The following is a 26,495-nucleotide window of genomic DNA, read 5'->3' on the forward strand; positions in this document are numbered from 1 at the left end:
AGGGCAACTCCTTGAACTCTTTATCATGTTCCTCAAACCATTTGAGAACAATGTGTGCAGTGTGGCAGTGCGCATTATCCTGCTGAAAGAGGCCACTGTCATCAGGGAATACTAGTGCCATGAAGGGGTGTACCTGGTCCATAATGATGTTTAGGCATGTGGCATGTTGACACAAATTGACATCCACATGAATGGGCAGACCCAGGGTTTCCCAACAGAACATTACCCAGAGCATCACTCTCTCTTCACCGTCTTGTCGTCTTCCTACATTGTATCCTGGTGCCATCACATCCTCAGGTACACGGCCGTCCACATGATGTAAAATAAAACAGGAACCATCGGACCAGGAGACCTCCTTCCACTACTCCTAGGTCTAGTTCCGACTCTCGCATGCCCGTTGTAGGCACTTTCAATGGTGGACAGGGGTCATCATGGGCACTCTGACTGAGGATAGCCTTCATTGCCCTTGCACATTGATGAGCCTTGGTAGCCTAACACCCTGTTGTCGGTTTATAGTTTGTCCCTCCTTGGACCACTGTCGACCGGGAGCACCCCACAAGCCTTGCTGTTTCAGAGATGCTCTGACCCAGTCGTCAGGCCTTAACAATTTAGCCCTTGTCAAGAGTCTTCCCTGTAACCCTCCATCTTCACCTATCTAGATCTGCTACATTGGGATTGTATTTATGTATAGTTGTGTAGCAGCATGTCATATATTCTCGATGCAGCATGTCTTTTGTTTTTCTAATTGTGCAGTAGCAGCAGAATGTCCACATGCTTAACTCAGGATGTCTTTGTATGTTCTAGCAGTAGCAAGTCTCAGCACTTGTTCCGCAGAAGCAGCAATAGTGTAGCAGATCTATTCCCCAATACCAATATCCTATCAATATGTTATACCCACATAAACATGCTTTCTGAGAGTTGTCATGACTGAATTACTGGCAAAGCAGAGAAACACTTGAGGAGAATCTTGCTGAGTTTAGCTAGTTTAAGTTAAATTGGTTGCGAAGAATGACTGCAGGAGAACAGGATAAATCACCACCCTAATATTGGTAATTAACTTCTCAAAGCCTCTGATCTTTTATTATTTTTATTAAGGATGCTCAAACAGTGTCTGACTTCACTCTTTTTTCAAAAGGGAGTAAATAGCATCTTAACCTTTGAATTCATTATAACAATCCAGTCCTCACTGTAAGCTTGTGCTTGTTCTTGTACCGAGTTTAAAATCTGCAGCATCATAGTCTGTCAGATGCTTGCCAGGGCAGGCGTGGTTGGTCCGGACGTGTGCTCTTGTACTTGATCTCAGACTGTTTACCTCTGTTGATTTATGAAAGATAAAGAGTAATCAGGTTTGGAAATGGCTGCGGCCCTCCATGTGTCCTCTAGTTCTCTGGTGGGTCACCCTGAAGAGATTAACGCAGACAGAATAAACAAACAGACAATAACACACATTATCTTATTAAATGAAAGCTACCTGCTCCTGATCATTTACCTAGAGCCTAAGAGCCACAGTGAGTAGGTCTGTTACAAAACCTACACTGTCAGAAAAAAATTTGCTAAATATTTTACTTTGAAGGGTACAACAGCTTGTCACTCGGGCAGTAACCCTCAAAGGTACACCCGCTGTACCCTTTAAATGAGACTGTGCTGCACACTTATCTATTATTGTGTTAACACAATGGCACGTGACAATAAAACGAACTGTGATTGGTCATTTAAATGTCTCAGACAGCCCCTTTACGTGCAAGCAAGCTATTCTGTCGGTTAAACTGGACAATGTATAAATTATCAGCTGATAATTTAAAACACCAAATATTTATGCATATTTATCGGCATCTGCAATATATCGGCATCTGCAATATATCGGTTGACCACTGATTTGTACCTTATCTATACCAAAAGGGTACATATTAGTGCCTTAAGTGTCGTATCTGTCCCTAAAGGGTACATATTAGTGCCTTAATTGACTGAAAAGTACAAATTAGTACATTAAGGTGTAAAGAAGGTACAGCGGGTGTATCTTTGAGGGTACTGCACCAGTGACAAGCTGTTGTATCACTAAAGGTACAATTTCTGCACATATGTTTTCTGACAGAAAGTAGTAGTGGGAAGTGCTGCATACATAAAGTATCCATGATATACAGTATATAACCATGATATATCGATGTACCCTTATTCCCTATGCACTTTGCAAGTGCCCTTCAAACTGAGCATATATGTTCCCTACGATTAGGAATCTCACTTAAGATGGCCGAATACCTTGTAATGTCCACTTTGCAGGTCACTGTTGGGTGATTGCAACGTACCCTAAGTAAAAATTCATCAGACAAATGGAGAGACATTTTTATGCTAAATATATCTCATTCAAAACCGAAAAGTATCAATAAAAAGTTAATTGTAATAAACAAAAAAATTTATTCAATAATTGTTTCTGCTTTCTGTTTCTGTGCTTTTTAAAATACTGCGCCATAAGTTTAGCTAGATGATAAAGTCTAACTCTATTGGAATCAATTGTGAGTGCAGTCTCCTTTCTCTCTCCTATTTAAATAGGCAGTTTGGATTTGTGTTCCAAATCAGCCACTTGAGGTTCCATTTCATTTAGTATGCTGCCTTAGCAGGCTGCTGCCTGTCTAGGCAATAGACAGCAAGGCAGCTCACTAGTTTCACCTGCTCTGCTGTCTAGGACATAAAATAGATGGTCTACCAAATCCAATTTCCCCAAAATGACTTTTCAGTCAGTGAAGACTGGTGATAATATACTAACCGATGTACTTCAACAGATTATCCTGGCTGCTCAAAACCAATTTAGTTAGATCAGTTTCTTTTGTTAATCAGAGTTATGAATCATAAAGCTTTTTGTGTAAGATTTTTTTCCTTCTAATGCTTTGCTGTTGGCACAACAGGGTTTCCATCATCTGGTATCATAGCAACAGATGCATCAGAAAGGTGCTTTACTCTGAACTGCAACAAAAGAGACTTTCATTCCCAAACTGAAAGTACCCGCTCTACGAATGTTTCAGGAGGGTCACCGTAACTTTCAGTCTTTTTAGATAATTTTGTAAGTCAAAGTCAAAGTCAAAGTTTATTTATAAAGCGCTTTTAAAAACAGCCAGTGTTTGACAAAGTGCTGTACACTTAAAACCCATATTACTGCTACAAACGGTCAATGACACAAAAAATAAAAACAATTCAACAAAAGCAATAAAACAACTCTCACATAGCGTCAAATGCCAAACTATAATAATAGGTTTTAAGACTAGATTTAAAAGCAGCAAGTGTCTGAGCCTGCCTGATGTACAAGGGCAAATTGTTCCAAAGCTTTGGTCCAGTTACTGCAAATGCTCGTTCAGCCCCTGCTCTTCAGCTTAACCCGAGGGACAACTAAAAGCAAATGGTCAGCAGACCTAAGCGCTCTTGGCGGCGATACTGCTTGATCAGTTCAGACAGATACTTTGGTGCAAGACCATTAAGAGATTTGAAAACAAACATCAAAATCTTAAAATTAATCCTAAAATGGACAGGCAACCAGTGAAGAGAGGAGCCGAATAGGGGTAATGTGTTCCCGCTTTCGTGTACCCGTCAACAGGCGAGCTGCTGCATTCTGGACCCTCTGCAGTCTGGAGAGAGAGGCCTGACTAATACCTACATAGAGGCCATTACAATAGTCCAGACGCGAAAAGATAAAAATATGAAGCAGTCTTTGAAAGTCTATAAAAGACAGGAAAGATTTAACCTTGGTGAGTTGTCTCAATTGGAAAAAACTAGACTTAACTACTAAGTTAATCTGTTTATCCAATTTAAAATCACAGTCCATAATCACACCCAAATTCTTAACATATGGTTTCACTAGTGGATTCAATTCCCCAAGATCCACCTGTAAGGATTTATAAGTGCCACCCGGCGTGAACAGCATGACTTCTGTTTTCCTTTCATTAAAACTTAGGAAATTCAGTGCCATCCAGGCCTTAATTTCCTCAAGACATTGTAATAGAGGCGCTAACGTATGAGTGTCTCTCCTTTTCAAAGGCAGATAAATTTGCGTATCATCTGCATAAAAATGAAAAGAGATGCCAAACTTCCTGAAAATGTGTCCCAGGGGGAGCAAATACAAGGCAAACAAAATAGGCCCCAAAATGGAGCCCTGGGGGACCCCACACGTAAAAGAAGCCGTTGAGGATGCAAATTCTCCTAGGCGAACTGAGATAGTTCTTTCAGTCAAATATGATTTAAACCATGCCAAGGCAGTACCCTCAATACCCGCACATTTTTCTAAGCGTGTAACCAAGATCTTATGGTCTATGGTATCAAATGCAGCGGACAGATCCAGTAAAATTAGAATTGCACAGTTCCCCGAGTCAGTAGTAAGTGACAAATCGTTAGAAACCTTCAACAGTGCAGTTTCCGTACTATGCTGGGACTTAAAACCAGACTGAAACACTTCATGGATACCATGTAGATCTAGGAAAGCATTCAATTGTCCAAATACAACCTTCTCCAGTAATTTCGACAGAAACGAAAGTTTCGAGATAGGTCTAAAATTAGCAAAGACTGTGGGATCCAGGTTAGATTTCTTGATTACTGGTTCCACTGATGCATGTTTAAAAGACTTAGGTACGACTCCCGAGGCCAGGCTGCTATTAATAATCGCAAGTACAATAGGACCAATCGCATCCAGTGAGTCTTTTAGAAGACGTGGAGGAACAATATCCATACAACATGAGGATAATTTCATTTCAACAAAAAACGCCCTCAGAGAGACAAGAGACACCGGCACAAACTGATCAAAAACAGCAGTGCACTCAGAGGAAACGGATAAAAAAGTCAAAGGGGGGGATATATTAGATCTAATAGCCTCAATCTTATCAATAAAAAAGTGTAAAAAATGTTCACACAACTCGGCAGAAGGCTCTAAACAAATAGCTTGGGGAGTGTTCAGAATAGCATTAATAGTACTGAACTGCACAGCTGGCTTATGGGAATTGTTACAGATAACATTAGAGAGATACTTTGATTTCTCTAATCTAACAGTTTTTTGATATTTAGACAAATTGTACTGTAAAATATCAAATGAGATCTGTAATTTATCCTTCTTCCAGCGGCGTTCCGCCCTTCTGCATTCCAGCCTTATGGCTCGAGTAGTAGCATTCAGCCACGGTTGAACTCTAATTTTTTCACGAATCGTCCTGAAAGGGGGAACTGTATCCAAAATATTTTGACAAGTTAAAAAGAACGATGTAGTTAGTTCTTCGGTATTAAGCCCACATGCGGGCATTGAATAATCAACTTCATTTGCATTAAAAGCTTCAGAAAATAATTGAGCAGTTGAAGGGTTAATCAGCCCAACAGCGACGTTGTGGAACAGTCAATTTGGAATCACGAGAAATACATATTTAAAATAAAACAGGCAAATGATCAGAAAAAGTGGCATCACAGACTTCGATGTTACTAATAGGCAAGCCATATGTCAAAACCAAATCTAGTGTGTGACCACATGTATGTGTGGGACTAACAACAAACTGAGTTAAATTAAAAGACTCAACAAGATTTAAAAAAGCTGTGGCCAAAGGCCTGGCGGGACAGCACACATGGATATTAAAGTCCCCCACAATTAAAACCCGGTCATATTTGGTCATGATTCCGGCTAAAAAATCCGAAAAATCATCAATAGAGTCCTTGTTATATTTGGGTGGACGATAAACAACAGTGCATAACACAGGATAACTCAGACTTAATTCAAAAACACACAGTTCAAAACTGGAGTAGGAGGAAGATGGCAGACGCCTACAATTTAAATGTTCTTTAAAAATAGTTGCTACTCCGCCTCCTCGTCCCGTGAGCCGTGGAGAGTTAAAATAGGTACAGTTCAGAGGTAAAACTTCAGAAAAAACACTTGACTCACCAACACCGATCCAGGTCTCAGTCACACACAACATGTCCAAGTCCTTGGATGTAAAAAAGTTATTCAAAATGAAGGATTTGTTAGCTAGTGATCTAGCATTCACCAAGGCTAACCTCACTGGAGTTGAGTCTTTCAATGACTGCAATTCATGGGCCAAAGACCGATGGAGAGTTGCGTCCACACCTCTTTTAAAGCGGGATGCCCGATAAATTCTGACCGGAGGCTCTTTATCCACATCCACATCAGTCGCTGGTACCAACCACCTATACGCGGGATCCCCAAACCGTCTAAGCGCGTACCGACGGCAATCCACGCCAAGATCTCCAAAAATCCAGCGAGGATCGGCATTCGGGAACAGGGTCATCAAAGTTTTTATTTTTACTAACAGACCACCTTGTTTGCCACGGCGTCTGAACCGCTTTTTCCTCTTGAGACAGCATGGGGTTCGGCAGCGATAGGCAGGTAATCCACAGAGAAACGGTGGGGGGGGTGAATTGTTTGTTCCACCCCCGTTCACAATATAGATCGGCGTATTATCCAAAGCCGATCTAATACTAAAAAGTGTTTGGCGATCGTACACTAATAGAGAGTTTGTAATTTAAAAAAAAGTCAATAAAAACAAGACAAACATCCATACAACCGTGAGCAGCAGACGGCTAGCCACACACACTGGCGCCATCTACGTCGAAATTACAGTCAACCTTCTCATGAGCTGAGATTATGATATGTGATGTGAAATTGTCCCATAGCTTTCCCTGTAGCATTGTTGTGTTCAGCAGGATTACATAGCAAAATGTGTCGGTCCTCTAAGAACTAGCGAAGGTCATTGAACTCACTTGTCTGTAAATATAAGTTAATGTGTATTACTCACGTGGCTCTTCATCTGGAGGCGGGATTTGTCATGATGGAGGGATTTGGAGTTCAGATGGGCATCCTGTGTTTTTTGGATATGACAAGCATAATTTTTATACCTTTTAAAGCTGTAGTGTGTAATTTTTTCACCGTTAAACTAGTTCCTCTTATCCCAGCTTAATATGTTGGTTGATTTCCCTGAAAAGTGTAAACACGTTTTTTGCACTATTAAAACATAACTCTTGTTTGTTTGAGCGTCCCAATCAGCCTAACAAAGCGACATTGGCCTAACCAATGGTGTGAATTTGGGACGGAACTATTATTTTTATGAACAATGCTAAACAAGACACCAAGCATCAATATTTGATGCAAATGTTTAATTTGTTGCAATAACAGCTATAAATAAGTATTTTTTGTTACGGCATTAAGGTAACAGTCAGACTCAAATGTAGAAGTGACTTATACTCACTAGTTTCTTATAGGGTGCATCAAACAGCACATATGAGATCGTTATGTCCTGCACCCCTCAGAGTTCTCACTTCAAGTGCCTTGGCCTCCAAAGCAGGGACACTTTTGAAAGGAATTTGTTGTTAGGAGCCCAGGACACATTATTGCATTCAAAAACAGCTAGACGCAACACTGGAGAATAGAATAGTACACAGGGGTCTTATGACATGGTTTTTAAAAGTTACATTTCTATAAACTTGACAAGGGATGGGTCACAGCAGACAATAACATCCGTTTTTGACCAAAAATATACAAATAGCATGGAAGGATGTAAGAATGCATCCTGTGTGAAGTCAAACAGCCCCATAGTCCCTTCTTTTTACTAATGAGAGGCCTAACTAAACACATTCAAACCCCACATGCCTCTTGTGTAGACCCACATATAAAGACACAAACTCCTTAACCCTCTGGGTTCTGAGGGTGTTTTGGGCCCAGGAAAAGTTTTGACATGCCTTGCTTTTTTCAGTTGCTTAACTCTTTCCCCACCAGCGTTTTTAAAAAAAGTTGCCAGCCACCGCCAGGGTTTTTGACGATTTTATTTTATCTTCATTTGTTCTTTTTTTATTGCCACTTGAACAGAGGTAGGTTTTGTCAAAAACAATATTTCGGACAAAAAGCTGAGAAAAAGGCATTTTTATCAAACAAGTGCTTTAGTATTAGTATGGTGTTCCACTTCACGTTTGAGACGATCGCAGTCTGTTTCTTTAATCAAAGAGTTGCATACTCTTTCAAAACATGCGTGCGGGTCTTCCTTACCGTATACCACCTAAAACACGGATACCCGGAAAATTCCGTGTTTGGCGGGGAAGCGTTTTTTCATAAAACTAGGAAAATACCGTGTTTGGCGGGGAAAGAGTTAAAAAGATATTAATGGCTAAAGTCTGATAACACTGTATTCAGCACAAACTGGGCTACAATAATATGTGAGCAACATGTATGTACAGGTTTGTATTTTTGAAAAAATAACGTTTATGTGTGGTTTTCGAAAAAAAATAAAAATAATTTAAGTCATTGAAATAAGGCCATATAACACATACTAAACATTTGTCCACAAGCCTTTTGAGAACTGAATCTTGTAGCCTGGATTTTTTCTACAAAATGATGTGAAAACCATCCTGATCACTCATTCATACAAAACAATATACTAATTTAACTTTTGTAAGACAATTTTAGTGTTAGAAAGGTAATATGTGAGGAGGCGTGAATGATCATGAATATTGAGGTGATTCACACCTGAGGAGATAAAAGACCCCTCCCCTGGGCCTATCACAGAGGAATGTGACAGAAAGAGAATGAATGTGAGGAGACTTAATGATCAAAATCAAGTTTTAAGTTAAAATAAGTAATCTGACTATACATTTTATTAACATAAAGACTTTACTTAATTTTTAGACCTACACTACCGTATACAAGTTTTAGAAGAAGTCTCTTCTGCTCACCAAGAATGAATTTATTTGATCCAAAATACAGTAAAAACGTTGTGTTAACTCGTTTTACAATTTAAAAGAACAGTTTTCTATTTGAATATATTGTAAAATGCAATTTGTGATCAAAGCTGAATTTTCAGCATCATTACTGCAGTCATCAGTGTCACGTGATCCTTCAGAAATCATTATAAGATGGTGATTTTCTAATATGGGCATATTTAAAGTGCATTTTACTCATTTGCACCTGAACAGATATTTGCAAGCACAATCTTCATTGATGATAATGAGGCAGCATAAACACTAGATAAAATATATTATAAACATTCATATAATTTTATATCATATTACATATCATATTTATATCATACAGCATACAATTTAAATGCCTGCTTTAGCCGGAACAGCATTTAAATGTAACTAAATCTTGCTTCTTAGGAGTCATATTTCAATACTCTGAATCCTGGCTGGCAAGTCTGGAAACAGTCCCACTAGTAAAATATGTACATGTTTGTATAAAATAGCATGTCAGCTAATGAAAACTAAATGACTTACTCGTCCTAAATTGTATCCTCGGCTGGATCAAGTCTCTCTTCAAAATGCAAACGTTCATCGGAGTCCCGCTCTTCTTCTGAGGAAAATGTTAACTCTTCCTTAATATCCAGGAGTTTCCTCGCCTGTGTATCATTACAAACACGCAGAAAAGTGAATGACTTTGTTTTTTACGGCACAGTCGTGTGCGTGTACCATTTGATTTGATCGTCTCAGCACATTAGCTTATGAATGGCGTGCTCTGCTGGTGGGTGTGATCACATTACCTATAATTAGATGAACCAGTAAAACTGTACATCGCTTTGTTTCATACAGATTACATTGCAGGAGAATGTTTGTTTTAAATTTGAATTATTTTATTTAAAAGTAGAAATCTTAAGCTTTCTTTAGACATATGTTTCATGTTTGTGTGATAAGTATTCGCAGAGTTTCAGTTAATTTTTGTGATGTGTTTCAGATATATGCTTGCAAACACGGAGACTGCTGAAAGCTCACCCTTTTTATTTTCTTTATTTTACAAAAGCACAAGGTTTTGTTGTTATTGTGAGTGTACACAAATAAAAGTAGACCCTTTATAGTCTCTAATGATCTCCTACAATTATCTGTATGCCCCAAAATGACAGAGTATTTTAAGTTGTTTCTGCTGTAATGACGAAAATATCCAGCAGGTTTTAAATCCAATTATAGTTTCACAAATGATAATACTCTTTTAACCTATCACCAATTTCATCCAACTCTCAGTTTATACCTCCATCTCTCTCTTTCTCTCTATCCATCTGTCCATCCTCTCATGCTCTATCTCTCCTCAGCCTCTATTCACACTTAACTCACTTTGATGCTCCATTTATCACACAACATCCCGCCAGGAATGAATTGTCTTCAGAGCGTCCAGCACAAGACGGCATGCTCCTTATAGAGCATTATGCTGTCTGCTATTATTCCCCTATGATGTCATATCTGCCATGCATTAGTCTAATTTGTTAAACGCTATGTGCTTCTCGTTTTTGATCATGCAATCCCTTCTCTTCCTCTATGTGGTTAGACATATTTTCTCACACTTCTCTTCTGGCATGCATACATTTACATTTACATTTATGCATTTGGCAGACGCTTTTATCCAAAGCAACTTACAGTGCACTTATTACAGGGACAATCCCCCCGGAGCAACCTGGAGTTAAGTGTCTTACTCAAGGACACAATGGTGGTGGCTGTGGGGCTCGAACCAGCATCCTTCTGATTACCAGTTATGTGCTTAGACCACTACACCACCACCACTCCACTACATCATACATCAATCAGATAACATTGGGAAGGAATAGGATAGAGCAGGGTGTTCAAACAGGGGTCCGAGGACCACCAGGGGGGGGGCCATTGGAAAATTTTAAAGGAAATCATTTTAATAATAATAATAATTCATAATATTTACAAGTTTTACTTTATACAATTTTTATTATGGTTCCTAAACTCTGGTCAGAAATCAATAATTGCATTTATTATATTATATTGACAACCATAGTCGTTATCGTAAGCCCATCATCCTGAGATACTATTCTGCTCACTACAATTGTACAGAGTGGTTATTTGAGTTACCGTAGCCTTTCTGTCAGCTTGAACCAGTCTGGCCAGACTGTCTGGCACCAACAAACTTGCCATAGTCCAAATCCCTGAGATCAAATTTTTTTCCACATTCTGATGGTTGATGTGAACATGAACTGAAGCTCCTGAAGACTATCATGCATGATTTTATGAATTGCACTGCTTCCACACGACTGGCTGATTAGATAATGGCATGAATAAGTAGGTGTATCTAATAAAGTTGTCGTGTTTATATTTTTAAGAAAGGGGCCCCTCACAAGGTGATCATCCAATATGAGGATCTGTAACGTGGTAAGGGATGGACAACGAGGAGGCAGGAACCGTCTGAACAGTCAACGTAAAGTTTAAAGCTCAACTTAAAACAACATAAACACAAGACAATGCGGCTGTGCCTCTCTCTCTCTCTCTCTCTCTCTCTCTCTCTCTCTCTCTCTCTCTCTCTCTCCCGAACTGGTGCCTCTGACTCATCTTTAGTCCCCCTGATTAGCCCGTTTCAGGGCCGGCCGTGTGTCACACTCCATCACCTGACTCAGGTCTTTTCAACCTTTCTGGAGCCCTGGGAGAGACAAGGGGAGGCGTGGAGAGAGAGAGAAAGGGCGAGTGGAGACACAGAGAGAGAGGCGAGAGAGAGAAGAACTTGCTAGCTGGCTCCCAGATGCGCTGTCACCCGGTCCTCAACCGCAGACGGTCTAGGTTCCTCCGGCTCTCGGCAGCCAGCAGCGACCCCTCTGTCCCCAGGCAGACGGATGCGGCTGTCTCCCCTGGCAGTTGGTAGCGGCGAGGACTCCACGACAGTGCATCCCTATTCCCTCTCGAGTTTTGGCACCACTTTAACAGTATAAGGAAGGTTAAGGAGGAGGCGGGAACCGGCTGAACAACAAAGATAACGTTTTAATGTAAAGCTCAACTTAAAACAACATACAGTAAAACATAAAGACACACTGACAATGCATCTCTCTCTCGCCCAAACTGGCACCTCCGGCTCGTCTTTATCCCCCTCCCGGGTGATTAGGCCAATTCCTCTTGTGTCCTCATGGCCCAGCCCCACCATCCTCCTCGTGAAAGGATCCTTAGCATTATCAAGTGTAAATACACTTGAAGAGAGAGAGAGAGAGAGAGAGAGAGAGAGAGAGGTGTAGGATGTGTTTGGTCAGGCTTATGGCCCTCTTAGGACGATCTTTCAGAGGCAAGGCCTGATAGAGCACAGGAGTGGATGATGGAGAGCGCTCCTTACCGCCTGCCCTTCTAATTGGTATTTATAAATATTTAATGATATCAAGACGAAATTCAATCATGGCTTTTAAGTGCTGAATTGGTTGGTTGCAGAGTTGTCTGTTGGGTGATTAGATTTATCTGATCCGGAGCTGCAGTCCTTGTGCAAGTAGGCAGCAAGATTTTTCAGGTCTGAGAGGAGTGGGCACTCTCCTAACAAATTAATATTTTATTTGTTGTGGTGTATTTTTAAAAACCAAGGTTCTCCTCACACGATAGAGTAACCCCATCGGACAGTCCTGACAAACTGATCTTGCTGGCCATTTTACTAGCCAAACCAGAATAGAATAGAGCTTCCCTTTGTTCTAATAAGATAAGAACGACAACGTAATTTTACTTTCTACTGTGAATTTTAACTACGTTTTCAGATTTCACAAATTTCAACATTTTCATATAGATAAATTGGAGTAAGTTGCATTTTTATTCATATTATTATAATTATTTTATTCTGAATTATACTGTCTATTATGTCTGTCTATTATTAACTAATATTAGCTCATCAAACCTTTGATAGTGTTAAACAGAGCTGAAATAATGATAACTTTGTTGACCAGTTTTCATTGCATCTAAACCTTTTACTGTAAATTACAACAAAATTAGATATTTAATATGCCAAAGCATCCCATACTCAGCACCCGATGAAGAGCGTTACAGTGAATCTGACAGTAAGTGCTCAGTGAAGAGAGACACCCAAGGGAAGATGACCTCATCATGAGCTCATCCCACAGATCTTTGCTATACAAGATGGAAGCATCTTCCCCGAGGAGAGAAAGGTGAACCGAACACTCGATGGAAGAGAGTAGAGAAGTGGTGTATGTGTGTGTGTGTGTGTGTGTGTGTGTGTGTGTGTGTGTGTTGATCTTGATCACTCGCCTACACAGGGGTGTTTCCCTCTCTATGATGAGGTGAGTCAGATTGTTGACTCACCTTGTGTCTTTCTTCTTCTTACTCTTTTTCTCTTAGTAGGAGGTTGGTATCAGACAGAGGGGTCCGTGGGGTATTTATGGCAAGGACAATGACTCCTTCTAGTGGAACTGTGGCAGATGGTTTAGATAGTCTAGCGTTAATCTGCCTTACCTCATCACCACTAGAGTGTGTGTTTTTAGAGGGAGGGGTGTCCACTGGGGTCCATAATTTATGACATATCCCCACCATCAGCTAATATATGACACAGAATGAGTTTATCCCTGGGTACATGTATAAGATCTGCCTCCCTATTCCCTAAATTGCTAATGGTAACTTTTTTTTTACTGCGTATACGATATTTTTTGCCAAATAATTTAGGCTGTTTCCAGTCACCAGTATACAGTAATTTTAAATTGATGGCTAAGGTGGGGGATCTCCGGTTAATCTCATTATATTGACCTTACATGAATGTGAAATGAGACTAGAAATTGCTGGGTGTATTTTTCAATAACTGATCATCCACAAATAAGAAGAGTAAATTCAGGGGGAAATATCACAAATGGGTTTTATGGGAGGCTGTGCATGAATATTTAATTCTGTCATACGACAGGAGGTCCAGTAAATGAATAATTTTTTTGCTGGTCTGTCTGGTGGCCAGCTCTCGTAATTGCAGTCGTGCGTGTTTGCACCTTGCAAAGATTAAGACTCTTTTGAAAATGTGCGGATGCCCCTGATAAGATTAATGGCATTTTTAAGAAGAAAGTTTAGGATGTCTGGCCTATTTGCAGATTTGTGGCCGAATGTAGGTCAGGCGAGGCAGGAAAAATTTCAGCAGGAGTTCAGTCAGTTTATTTAAAATATTCAAAATAAAATAAGAAATCCATTAGATCCTTGCCAGTGTGTCTCATGCAGTTTTTATATATTGTTATTGGGATTGAACACTATGAAGAAGAGTATGTGCAGGTTTACTTAGCTGTTCTTTTTTTAATACTTTATTTTTACAACTATGATTATGTTTTGTTTTGTTTTGGAGGTAGGATAACCTTTTGGGTTCGTGTTAGTCTGTGGTTTTTGTAATTAGCTTTTTATAAAAAAAAACATTGTAGGCAATAAAACCTGAAATTACCTACAATGTGGGGACTGGCAAGCCTGTGAAAAAAATTATAATTGTCAATCTATTAATAACTACAATCTTGACCAACAAAAAATAGTTATCGTTTAAAAGCTGAGAAGCTCTTCTTTACAATCCATGTAGGCATTATGACCAGTGCTTTTAAATTTGCATTTTATTTGCATTTATTTAATTAAAGTTTTCCATCTTGATCATTTTTATATTTGTTTTTTAATGTGCACTTTACATATTGCAATCAGTAAAAACATCAAACTCATCAATTAGCCATGTGTCATATGTTGCTGGAAAGCTCTCAAAGAGTAGAATACAACCAGCCTATTTGTTTTACTCAAAGAAGAAAATATAGCGATATATTGCTTCTAACGTCAAGAAATATAAATGGAACATAAAATATCACATACCATTACTTGGATGGTAATTATCTTTCAAACCAGCCCATACACAGGTAATCAGATGCATAGATCATTAGATATTTCACACAAAGCACAATGTTACATATAGCTACCAGGAGATGTCGGCAAGTTAATGACAAAAGACTCAATGATGCAGACTCATTGAGTCAAAACTAAAGACATTAATTCTGAGATATCGCATTACTGAAATCATGTCTGCATGCTATGCAAACCTTAAGTCTTTGTGTTTACATGTGTAATTAGTTCTTATGTGCAAATATTATGTTTTATTTGTTTGGAGAATACATGGAGACATTTTTGAACTTTGATAAATTATAGTTGTAATGCTATAACTTTTTATTGCTTTGTCGATTCATCACAATCATTTTCTCAGCTACAGTTGACATGATTGGGAACAAAACAAAAGCTGTTTTTCAGAGCCACCTTATTTACACCCAGATATAAGTCACTTTGGGTAAAAGTGTCTGCAAAATTAATAAATAAATGTAAATGTATATATAATATCATATAAGAAAAAACATATCTGTGGCTCAATTTGTTTGTTATTTTTCAGCAGTTTCTTAGGCTGAGAAGAAACCCTAAGAAGGGTTAGGTTGAATTCTATTAAATTAATATTCAAGATTTAAAAAGTTAAGCTCAATCAATAGCATTTGTGTCATAATCTTGATTACCATAAAACATTTTTTAGACTTGCCCTTCCTTTAAAAAAAAAAAAAAAAAAAAAGGCAAAAGCCAAGATTATCACTTAAGCACTTAAAATGGAAGTACATCAGGGTTATGTTTAGGGGGTAGGGTTAGGAGTTAGAAAATACCGGTAACTCAGTATTAAAACAACCAAATTAAATTGAAAGCCCCCACCACGATAGAAAAACAAACGTGTGTGTGTTCAGCGAGGTCTCAGTTTTGGCGCTGATTATTGGACAGGGTGCTTTGGCTTTTTGGCCACCAGGTGAAGGGCTCTCACCCCAGCATCTGTTGAGGGGAGAAGGCTTGCCCAGTGTGTCATGACCCATGTCTGAGCCCAGCTCTCCCAGGTCTATGGCTTTCGGCACCAGTCACCATCTCTCTCCCCATATTATTCACCTGTATCTGTTGGTCTTTAAAGAGAATACATGGTGTTCCATTCAGAATATAGCAATCCCTTTGACTAATGCAGCCCATGACACCCACTGTGCGCGTCTATGCAGACTAGCTCTGTTCTAGCTCTATTGGCTTGGACGATTCCTTGGTGCTCTTTGATAAATATTAATACAATCCCATTTTCATGCCTAGGATTGCCTTTCCTAATGTGAATTCTCCCTTCCTCTCTCTCTCTCTCTCTCTCTCTCTCTCTCTCTCTATCTCTCTCTCTTTCTCTCTCTGTGTGTCTCTTGCTTTCTCAATTTCCCTGTCTTTCCCTTTCCCATTGTTCCTGGAAAACACTAAGTACCTTATCCATGTAGACAGTGTCACTTGTGCTGTTTATGTTACCCTAAACTCTACAGTCCAATGGCAATATCCGTTTACATGTGTTCTGTGCTTGCAAAATATGTATTTAGTTTAAATGTTACAGCTGACTAAAGAAGTTTACTTTCAACAGAAAGCAAGCCACCCCAGCTGCACCCCGCATTGCTCCTTCTTCCCACGGGATTAAGGACGGTGCGGTTGGCGTTGGAGGCGATTTGGAGGCGGCAGCGGGTGCAGTTTCGCCGGGTAACCCCCTCGAACCTCCCGTTCCCGACACGCTCGCTGGTCTCCGTCCACGCTCAGCGGCGATAGCGGCTTCGCCTCACGGCCCGGCTGTCTATCCTCCGAGTCCGAAGCAGATGAGCTCGCCGCTGCATCGGAGAGTCGCGGTGTCTGATGTCGAGGACTCCCCTGGACTGCCGCCTTGGGCCAGCAGGCCCAGGCTGAGCCGGCAGCTCAGATGTCCGACATGCTTGCCGGGCCACCTTGAGCGTGGGGTTGGACTGGAACCCTCCATCCTCCCCACAGCCTTCTCGGTTGGATGATTGGTTCCTGGGGGCAGCACGCCGTTCGCGGCCTCGCATCCCCGGTCCCTTTCTTCCGGAGGTGCATGATGAGCTGGCGTCTACGTGGAGAGCCCCACTCTCCGGCTCGTCTAGGTGCCACCCGCTCCACTCTCTCCACCCTCGGCGGCGAGGCGCCACGAGTACGGCGCGATTCCTCAGGTTGATAGGGCAGTTGCGCACCATCTATGCCCGGTAGCCCTACCTCCTGGCGGGGTCGCCCGTACTCCCATCCAAGCCCTGTAGTACAACATCCTCGCTAACGCGAAGGCCTACACTACGGCTGGACGCGCTGCCTCCGCCCTGCATGCGATGGCCCTCCTGCAAGTCCACCAGGCCAAAGCTCTCAGAAACATGCACGGGGTGGACCTGATCCTGATGTGCTGCAGGAACTGCGCTCAGCGACCAACCTCGCCCTGAGGCGGCGAAGGCCACAAGCGCAGGCACTTTCGGACAGGCGATGGCCACCCTAGTGGTCCAGGAGCGCCATCTTTGGCTCAACCTGGTCGAGATGCGTGAGGCTGACAAAAACCGCTTCCTGGGCGCACCTGTCTCCCAGATTGGCCTTTTCGGTGACACCGTCGAGGACTTCGCCCAACAGTTCTCCGCGGTGAAGAAGCAGGCGGAGGCCATTTCGCACATCATGCCCCACCTCAGACCTGCCGCTCACGGGCCCTGCCCGTCTGCCCGCGAGGGCGTCCCCCTGCGAGAAACCAGCTCCTGCTCCGCCTCAATCCGGGCCCAGCTCTCAGCCCCAGCGTCGAGCACTCCGCAGGCGGCGCGCGCCCCTGTCTCACGAACCCCCTCCAGGACCGGAAGGCTCCCAAGCGTTCCTGAGACAGCCGACCCAGAGCCGAAGGCGTTAGCTCCGGAGGTGGTAAGACCGCTCCGTCCCCGGTGGAGGGCGGGAGGAGAATCCTTTGTTTTTCATTTGCCACACCCCTGGCGGGGCTGTGGTACCCACATTCTCAATAAAAGAGCTATTTCCTTTGCCTCTGGGTCACCTGGCCCGCAAATGCCGTTTTCACGGCAATGTGCTTTCAGATCACAACAGTCCCGGTACACCGCCTGCCCACGACTGTCCCCTGGCCGGCTGGTTCAGACGAGTCCAGAGGACGCCAACATCAGACCTCCTCCTCAGTCAAGAACCCGCCCCCTGCGGTGGCGGAGCAAGGTAAGTGCTTTGAGTCTATTCTCAGCACCTCAGCCTCAGGCGCCACGAAGCCGCCCGGCGCTACATTACCTGTTCCGCCCGCCCGGGTGCGTCCAAAATACTTCGTCCCTTTGGTGCCCCTAAGCGCAGAGCTGGGAAGCGTGGCTTTCAGCTTCCCAGCGCATCATGCTGGCTGCACCGGACCATTCGACTTCGATTCACGCCAATTCAGTTTGCCCGGCTCCGCCCCCTTCAGGAGCGTCCGCTTTCCGCAGTACACGGCGAGCACGCCAGTTCCCTCCGCCGCGAAATCGCGACCCTCTTAGCCAAGAGCGCGGTAGAGCCCGTCCCTCCAACCAAAATGAGGAAGGGTTTCTACAGCCCTTACTTCATTGTACCCAGGAAAGGCGTGACTTACGACCAATCCTGGACTTGCGAGTTTTCAATCGGGCCTTGTTAAAACTCCCGTTCAAAATGCTTACGCAGAGAAATATTCTGGCTGGCGTTCAGCATCTAGATTGGTTCGCAGCGGTGGACCTGAAGGACGCGTACTTCCACATCTCAATTCTGCCACGACACCGACCCTTCTTACGGTTCGCGTTCGACGGCCAGGCGTTTCAGTACAAAGTCCTCCCCTTCGGCCTGTCTCTGTCCCTCGCGTCTTCCACGAAAGTCGCAGAGGTGGCCCTTGCCCGCTACTGGTAGCCGGCATCCGCATTCTCAACTACCTCGGCGACTGGCTCATCCTAGCACACTCTCAAGAGTTACTATGCACACACAGAGACCAGGTGCTCCGGCACCTCAGCGGCTGGGGCTTCAGGTCAACTGGGAAAAGAGCAAGCTCACTCCGGTTCAGAGCATCTCTTTTCTCGGGTTGGAGTTAGACTCAGTCTCAATGACAGCACGTCTCCGCGGCGGCGTGCTCAGTCGGTGCTGGACTGCCTCACTTCCTTCAAGCCAGGCACAGTGGTCCCTCTAAAACTTTTCCAGAGGCTCCTGGGGCATATGGCGTCCTCCACGGCGGTCGCGCCGCTGGGGTTAATGCATATGAGACCACTCCAGCACTGGCTCCAGACTCGAGTCCCGAGACAAGCATGGCACCGCGGCACGCATCGGGTAAGGATCACCCCTGCCTGCCTCAAAACACTCCGACCCTGGACAGACCTCTGCTTTTTACGGGCATGAGTGCCCCTGCAGCAGGTGTCCCGATGCGTCCTGGTCACAACCGGCGCCTCCGGTCGGGTGGGGTGCCGTGTGCAGCAGGCGCGCAGCAGCGGGCCGTTGGAAAGGGGCCCGCTGCGTTGGCACATCAATTGCCTGGAGTTGCTGACCATCCTTCTTGCTCTCAGGAAGTTCCTCCCGTTAGTTCGGGACAAACATGTCCTCGTGAGATCGGACAGCACCACGGTGGTGGCGTACATAAATCGCCAAGGCGGCGTGCGCTCCGCCACATGTCACAACTTCGCCCGCCATCTCCTCCTATGGAGCCAGCAGTGACTCAAGTCGCTGCGTGCCACTCACATCCCGGCAAGCTCAGCGTCGTGGCGGACGGCTATCACGACAACGCCTGCCTGGCGGGAGTGGAGGCTTCACCCCAGTCGGTCCAGCTGATTTGGGAAAGGTTTGGCAAGGCCCAGGTAGACCTGTTAGCGCCCAGGAAACCTCCCACTGCCCGCTCTGGTGCGCCCTAACAGAGGCTCCCCTCGGGACAGGCAGCTGGCACACAGCTGGCCCTCGGGGCTGCGCAAGTACGCATTTCCCCCAGTGAGCCTTCTTGCACCAGTGCTGTGCAAGGTCAGGGAGGACGAGGAGCAAGTCACGTTGGTGGCACCCTACTGGCTCACTCGGACTTGGTTCTCGGAACTCAGGCTCCTCGCGACAGCTCCTCCCGTGCGAATTCCCCTGAGAAAGGACCTCCTCTCTCAGGGACGGGGCACGCTCTGGCACCCGCGCCCAGACCTCTGGAACCTCCACGTCTGGTCCCTGGACGGGACACGGAAGAGCTAGCCGGCTTACCGGCGACCGTTGTGAATACCATCAACCAAGCCAGAGCCCCCTCTACCAGGCACCTTTACACCCTAAAGTGGCGCTTGTTCTGCAGATTGGTGTTCTTCCGAGCGAAGTCCCGCAGAGATGCTTGCGATTAGGTCAGTGCTTCTGTTCCTACAGGAGAGGCTGGACAGGAGGCTGTCCCCGTCCACCCTCAAGGTGTATGTTGCCGCTATCTCCGCCCACCACGATCCTGTAGGCGGCAAGTCTTTGGGTAAGCACGACCTGATCCTCAGGTTCCTGAGAGGTGCCGGAGGTTGAATCCCTCCCGGCCAGGCCTAGTTCCCTCCTGGGATCTCTCGGTAGTCTTGGCAGGACTCCAGAGACCTCCCTTCGAGCCGCTCGAATCAGTTGGACTCAGGGCCCTCTCTCTTAAGACGGCCCTGCTGATCGCGCTCGCCTCCATTAAGAGGGTCGGGGACCTGCAAGCGTTGTCTGTCAGCGACACTTGCCTGGAGTTCGGTCCGGCAGATACGTCTGTGATCCTAAGACCGCGACCGGGCTATGTGCCCAAGGTTCCTACCACACCATTCCGAGATCAGTTAGTGAACCTGCAAGCGCTGGCCCGGGAGGAGGCAGACCCAGCCCTTTCGTTGCTGTGTCCAGTGCGCGCCCTGCGCATTTACCTGGACCACACACAGAGCACCAGACGCACTGAGCAGCTCTTTGTCTGCTTTGGGGGACGGCAGAAAGGGAATACCGTCTCCAAACAGAGGCTCGCCCACTGGGTTGTCGACGCCATCACACTGGCTTATCACACCCAGGCCGTGCCCCTACCCTTGTGGGTCCGAGCTCACTCAACAAGGGGTGTTGCGTCCTCGTGGGCACTGGACAAGGGCACCTCCCTAGCAGACATCTGTAGAGCCGCGGGTTGGGCAACACCCAACACCTTCGCGAGGTTTTACAACCTCTGCGTTGAGTCGGTTAGCGTCTCGTGTTTTCTCAGGTCCTAGCCCGTAGAACTTCGGTAACACGTAGACCGACCGGCCGGGTGGATCGCTTGCGCCAGCGCCCTTTTCCTGGCGTCAAGGTAAAGTAGTGTGCCTTCTTCCCAGAGCGCCCCACTCCGAGTCGGGCCCCTGGTCGATTCCTCCCAGCCCTCCGGGTCCAGCGGTTCAGCGGAGGAACTTCGCCGACCCAAGCCACTGCGGGTACCCTGATGGCTACCCTGTACTGGTATAGGTGCTCCACAGGTAAGGCCTCCTGCTCGGACTCCCCTGTGTGTAATTCCACGGTTCTGTCCCCTTACGAGCGGACCCCCGTGTCTCCCTTAGGCAGTTACAGCTGCCTCGGTCGCCATGCTGTAGCAACTCCCCCCTTTCGAGGCTGGATCTACCACCGCACCATACTTTCCACACGAGCCCTAAGACGGCCGTGTGACGTGTCTACCACTTTTCCTCCCCAAGAAAAAGGGCAGGTGTGGTCTCCGCAGGGTCTGGGTAAGACCCCCTTCCCTAGATGCGTGTAAGGGCCCCGGCCGTGATTGCTCTATGCGAGAAACATAGAGAGAAAGCATGGCACTGGATGAAATCCCTGCCCGCCTCTGTATCGGCGGTCCACGTACAAGGTTCAGCGCATGGCAAGATTGGAATGGGTCCCCTAGTGTCGCTTCTCCGACACAACGTGGAGAGAGCGACAGAAGGGGAACGTTTGGTTACGTATGTAATCTCCGTTCCCCGAGGGAGGGAACGACACGTTGTGTCTTTCCTCCGCCATGTTGCTGAACCGAGCCACTGTTGTGGCCGGACCATTTCCGGCTCCTCAGAAAAATCCTGAATGAACTCCCGTATTTGCCCTGCTTAAATACCCGTATGTCCGGGGGCGGGGTATGCAAATACTGACTGCCAACTCCCATTGGCCCTTTTCAATAAGATCAGAGGTGAATATCGGCGCTCAAGAGAGACCCCTAGTGTCGCTTCTCCGACACAACGTGTCGTTCCCTCCCTCGGGGAACGGAGGTTACATACATAACCAAACGTTCAGACTCTAAATTCTGATTGGCTGAGCCACATTTAGAGTTGTAAAATAAATGATATATGCACACCAGTGGCCGCACGATTAGTTGAATTCTATTAAAGGAATATTCAATCAACAGCATTTGTGGCATAATGTTGATTAGCAAAAAAATTATTTAGACAGCAAAGCACTTACAATTGAAGGAAATGTGGCCAATTTAAAGGCAGTAATGTAAAGCTTATAATTTTATAAAAGCACTTACATTAATTCGTTCATTAAATCGTGCATATTATTTGAGCTGTTAAGTTGTTTTAATAGTAATTTTTATGGTAGTTTTAGGTTTTGCAACATTACATTGTCATGGCAACAAAGTTGTATAATTTGATATAACATCACACTGAAAAGGTTATTAAGCGATTTTATCACCTTAAATTATGTTAACATGCATGTTGTTTACATCTTGTTGCTATAGTTTATAGTGTGTATTCTAAAAAAAAAATTCAGATATTCTAAAATCAGTAGACAGAAAGGAGTGCATTGGGAGACCGCACAGGCAAGGGCGTAGATTACTGGGGGGATGGGGGGGATGAATCCAATATTTATACCATAATCAATGGAAACATGTAAATGCTTCACGTGGCAAGAACCCCCTCTAGGCTTTTGCCGTTTCCATCTGAATGCTGGATCTGTACTTACAAGGCTGAGCAAAACTAACAAAGGTCAGATCAAAAGAATGGAGCAACTGGCCTTTTTCAGAGCCTCTAATTGGCATAGACGAAAGGATGCTCCCAGCTGGTTTGTTCTGTCAATGGGCCTGTCTGAATGTCTGTGTGTGAGTGTGAAGTTTGGATCACTGTTATGGCAGGCTCTGGAGTTGAGATAATTTTTGTTGGGCCACACTCTGTCATGGATCCAAATCAATAACTTGTGAGGTTCCATTTTACTTCCTTAGAAGGCAGCAGTCCATGAAGACAGCAAGGAACAGAGCTATTGACTTTATGATGCCAATATGCTGAAATGTATGTTTGTAAATGCACAATCCTATATTACAAGGTAACAAGTGAATAAAAGGCAATACAAACTTTTGTAAATCTAAATTATCTTTCATATTAACTAATGTTATAATGCTGAAGAATAAATAAGTCAATTGTTTGTGCTGTACTATCCTTGCTTTAAAGATCGGCTCAGAAACAAAGAGCTGAATTTATGCTCTCTCTGCATGCAGAGTTCAGTTTCATCAGCAGGGGGCAACCTGAAAAATATCAATTCAATGAGTTTGTCTAAGAACAAGCAGCTATTTCCTTCATTCGTTGATGTATTATTTAATTTATTTAAATTTGAGTTATTGTTCATTTTAAAAAAATGGATGTGGAATAGTTTGTCCTCAAAAACGAAATCCTAAAAATGATCTTTGATTTCCAGTATAATTTGAATTACATTGTATAATTTAAGAAGCTGTATTGCTTAATTTAATACATTTAAGAAGCTGTATTGCTATACTGATGAAAAAGCCCAGAAAGTGTTTTGCCTATGAGTCATGACTAAGTGGTAGATTCAAACACATTGTGTAGGTATGTAAGTATCTTAACGTATCACGGTAGACTTCATTGCTCAGTATCCCATGGTTGGCTCAAATAATCACTTTAACATCACATAAACGTACTTAATGTATTATTTTTTACAGGTGCTTTATATATATATATATATATATATATATATATATATATATATATATATATATATATATATATATATATATATATATATATATATATATATATATGTATATGTGTGTGTGATGATTTTTTCAAAAGTAATGGCATAAATAGTTTTCATTCATCAATTAAGTCCAATGCACATAAAAAAAAAATGCTAAATCAATATCTGATGTGACCACATTTGCATTCAAAACAGCACCAATTCTTCTAGGTACACAGGACACTATTATTTTGTATTTTTTTTGGTTGTTGGCAGATAGGATATTCCAAGCTTCTTGGAGAATTTACCACAGTTTTTCTATCTGTTTAGGCTGTTGCAATTGCTTCTGTATACTGTATATTCTGAATATTTTGAGCATGCGGTACTGTGCAAAAGTCTTCACACAAACATTTTCACACAATAAAGATGGTTATTTATACCTTTAGCTTTAGTATGTCAATAGGAAATTTAAAGATTAGACTCCCAAATTTTCATTTTGCAAACAGAATAGAACAGAATAGAAGAACAGGGAGCAATGCAACAGATGGCTTGGTCCCCACAAAGCCCCTCAATGAACATTACAACACAGTATGCATATATTTACCTTTATGCATTTGGCGGACTCTTTTATCTGAAGTGACTTACAGTGCACTTATTACAGGGACAATCCCCCCGGAGCAACCTGGAGTTAAGTGCCTGGAAACCTTCTGCTTACCTGTTCTGTGCTTTAGCCCACTACGCATTCACCACTCCATATATATATATATATATATATATATATATATATATATATATATATATATATATATATATATATATATATATATATATATATATAGATATATATTGATATATTGTGGTAATTTTTCTCATGATAGTGTATCGATACTTAGATCCATGTATCGTGATATTTTCAGTGCAGTCAGAGACACGTCTATGAGGCACGAAAGAGACTCCTGCAGGATTCATGGATTCTCTCATGGACATGCTGGTCCTCTCTCACGTGTTTAGATCTAGGGCCTGGAAAAAAATATATTTTCTACTTAATCTTAATTTGTACGATCCCAATATCGATTTTTAAAATGCCAAGATTGATGTTTCTTTCTATCTGCAATCCCCAACATTCAGATGTGTGTAAATACGTGTGCAAAAAAGTCTGTGATTAGCCACTGGCTAGTTCGTTTTTTTATTTCACTCACCAGCGTTTGAGTGGTGTAGTGGCATAGAAGTTCAGCACCGAGATCTTTTCTATGCGTATCGTGAGTAAAAGCTTTGACTCTTTCTGTGTAATGTGAGTCCTAAGACTAGATCCAAGCTAACCATTTGTTGTTTAATAACGTCTCTTTTAATATCCTTTCAGTTCTCTACAGTCAGTTAAAACAACAAAAGAAACTTTTAATTCTAATCGCACAGAGCATGGATGCTTGAAAGAAGCCATTCGATCAAACAAACACTACTGTCAAAGTCCCTGCCACAGGTCTTAAAGAGACTAGGTAAAGATGGAAGTAAATACTTGTAAATGGTACAAGTTAGGTGTGCAAACAACAAACATGTAACAATATACTGTATAGATGCAAAATAATATATGCAATTTCAATACACCATTTTTATTGATGTAATACATGGACAACATTACATTTAAAAAAAAAAGAAGCTAAAATGTCACCAAAATGATAAAATATGTCAAATTGATATGTCAGTAATTTAACAAGTTAGAAGGTCCCCTGTATAATGAATAACAGCATTAGCTTAAAGAGAATTTCTTTCATACTGTATGTAAGCAAAATGGACATTATAAATGTAATATATCCTCATCGGCCTTGTACATATTACAGATATTACACACAGTTCTATTCATGAAAACTGATTCCCTCACTTTATTTGAATGATGATTCTGATATTTTCAGACTTTTACTTCAAATCTCAGACACCCACCAGAAACTCATGAATATCTAAGGTATTCAAAACCAATCTAAAGCCCTGTGGCTTTAATGGATAATTGCTAATCGTGGCAAAATACTCAGGAAATGACCAGGCAGTGAAAAGCAATCCCTTGTGTGCGTGTTCTACTGTGCGTGTGCAGTGGCTCTCATGTAGAAGGACCTGCTGCACTACAGCCTGCCCTCACAGTGTGCCTTTGTAAGTGTGTTTCCTCACACTGCAGCATGCCATCGAGAACGCCATCAGTCTTTGATTGGGCACTTATCGATCTAGGAGTGTGACCTGTGTGGATTGCTTTAGTCTCTGTCACTCCCTCTCTCCGGGAAACTACCCCATCCATTGCAGCACAAGAATGCATAACTCATCACATCACATGTATTATATACACAAACTCACACATCATTCAGGTTGCAGCCCAAGTGTTGTGGTATTCCAAAGACCGAAACAAAACAAGGACAAAGATAGGGAGGGAGACAGAAAGAGAAAAGGGTTCATGATTAGTGTAGTATATAGGATCAACCCCTGACTTGATCTGAGAGAACAGAGAAGAGTGACAAAAAGAGCAAGAGAGAGAGAGAGAGAGAGAGAGAGAGAGAGAAGGTAGGTATTGTCCAGCGGTTCTCAACAGGTAGGTCACAACTAGGGTTGGGAACAGAGTACCAGTTCTTTTCCTGTGCTACCATTCAGCGGCACTGCAACATCCCTACTTAATCAGCAGTTCAAAACATACAGCACGACCAGTATAGTCCAGAACTAATTACTCTTATGAGCTGGTTCTTTTGAATCTATAGCATGAAACAATACAGTACAGCAGGACCAGTGTGGTTCGATTCCCCAACAAATGACTCTTATGAGCCAGTTCTTTTGAATCTATAGCATAAAAAGATACAGTGGGACCAATGTAGTACGATACCCCAACAAATTACTCTTTTGAGCCAGTTGTTTTGAATCAACACTGCAGAACATACAGTCCTAAAAAGAATGTATATTGTAAAAAGATTTACAGTGTGAACAATACATTAACAGGTTACCCTTATGAGCTGGCACTTTTCTATCTACAATACAGTGTGACCAGTGTAGTCTTATTCCTGAACTAATGACTGTAATGAGCCAGTTCTTTTAAATCTTCAGTGTGAAAA

General features: G+C 43.1%; 1 protein-coding gene across 1 annotated transcript in view; it reads left to right on the plus strand.

The window, feature by feature from the left end:
* agbl4 (AGBL carboxypeptidase 4) overlaps positions 1-26,495 on the plus strand; it is a 503,648-nt gene that overhangs the window by 315,086 nt on the left and 162,067 nt on the right. The gene's annotated exons all lie outside the window — the stretch shown is intronic.

The sequence above is a fragment of the Xyrauchen texanus genome, chromosome 27, assembly GCF_025860055.1.
Source record: "Xyrauchen texanus isolate HMW12.3.18 chromosome 27, RBS_HiC_50CHRs, whole genome shotgun sequence".
NCBI classification, from domain to species: Eukaryota; Metazoa; Chordata; class Actinopteri; order Cypriniformes; family Catostomidae; genus Xyrauchen; species Xyrauchen texanus.